Source organism: Odontomachus brunneus, unplaced genomic scaffold (genome assembly GCF_010583005.1).
Source record: "Odontomachus brunneus isolate Ranch 3 - 2012 unplaced genomic scaffold, Obru_v1 Obru_scaffold_174, whole genome shotgun sequence".
Classification (NCBI taxonomy): Eukaryota; Metazoa; Arthropoda; class Insecta; order Hymenoptera; family Formicidae; genus Odontomachus; species Odontomachus brunneus.
The window spans coordinates 730,630-732,575 of NW_022639624.1; positions in this window are offsets into that span (position 1 = coordinate 730,630).

Sequence of the window (1,946 nt, forward strand, 5' to 3'; positions counted from 1 at the left end):
GGGTTAAGGTGAAAGGGTTAAGAAAGGGTTAATTTTCTGGAGAGTTGTTTCTTCTCGAAAGTGAAAAATACGGTCCGGGTTTTCACCGGACGTGACAGTGGACACAAGGGAGTCACGAAAACCTACAATAGATTAAAGACAAATTTCTCATGGCCAAACATGAAAAGAGATATTCAGAAATTCATTCAACAATGCAGGGAATGCCAATTAAAAAAATTAACACGAATAAAAATAAAACAACCCATGATCATTACGGACACACCAGGAACCGCTTTCGATAAAATCTCATTAGACATAGTGGGACCTTTGCCCGCAACTAATAAAGGAAATACATATATCCTGACAATTCAGGACTTACTCACGAAATATTCGGTGGCAATTCCTCTGAAGGAAGTAAATTCGTTGGCAATAGCCGATGCTTTCACTAAAGATTTTATTTGCATCTACGGAGCTCCCAAGGCTCTCATAACTGACCAAGGTTCCAATTTTCTAACTTCTTTAATGAGAAATCTCTCAAGAAAATTTAGCATTAAGCAATATAAAACCACAGCCTACCATCCTCAGTCCCAAGGCTCAATCGAAAGATCACATCATTCATTAATAGAATATTTGAAAACGCAAATCACAAAAGAAAATAATTGGGACAATTACTTAAGTCTAGCCATGTTCTCTTACAATACCAGCGTACACGAAAGTACCCATTACACCCCTTTTCAATTAATTTACGGACGAATACCTCGTCTTCCCTCTTCACAAAGACTACTTGAAGAAAATTTAGAACCAACATACCAAGAATACCTTTCCGAATTATTCCAGCGCTTACAGGAAACACAAGAAGAAGCCAGACAAAATCTTATTAAATCCAAAGAAAGAAATAAACATTACTACGATAAGCGCATTAACCCCGCGAATTTTAAGGAAGGAGACTTCGTATTTTTATTAAAAGAACCTGTTAAAGGAAAATTCCCAGATCAATATACAGGACCATACAAAGTTTTAGAAATATTGCCAAATAATAATATCACTATACAATATGGAAGGAGAACACGCACAGTACACATGGACAAGTTAAAGCTTTCACATATAGAACCAGGATGAACAAAACTAATCGACACCTCTGTTTCAGGGTGTTGCTGATTTTTAGACCACAGCCCGTGGAGACCGTCCGCATTTCATTTAACGTCACTAAATCAAGGTGCTTACGGACGGGAGGCTTCAAATATATCTCCACACACTTATTTCTATGCTAACTTCATATTTTTAATCACATTACCAACACACTAACATTCTTTGAAAATAAACATTCCACTATTCACTAACTAACAACGGTTACGATATTAAAACTAAAACCTTCTAATTAACAACATTTCTATAATTCAAGATGAGTAAGCTCGATGAAATATTAGCACAATACCCTAGTATGATGAGCGTAAAATGCGTCATACTAGCTGGATACAAATATCAAACCCCACCAGGGGCTCTATGTATAAAATGCTACATACGAAAATTTTGCCCACCCGGATTAAAATACGGGATATTTCATGGATTCGCACTTGGAGAAATAGAACAAGCTTATTGCTTGCTTTGTAATCGCGCTCTAGCTGTAGTCGAGCCTATAGTACTCTGTCTTCCCTGTTTCCACAGATATAAACAAGTCTTTGACACACTCAACACTAAAGGATACAGAACAAACAAAATAACCTCCATGCTTTATAATCATTTCACTAATCGTATTGTAAAATTCCACATTCCAGAATGTGCAGACCCAAAAGACCCGCACCCTACATCCACCCCCTTATAAAAGGATTTCCTGGCATCGAAAATGCCCGGTGCACAACTGCCTTCGGTTACATAAGAGAAGGAGAATCACAGCATCCCTTATGCAGCGACTGCATGAACCGTTTAGATTTCCCTATAGAATACAGGCCTGCCTCTTGGCATGGAAC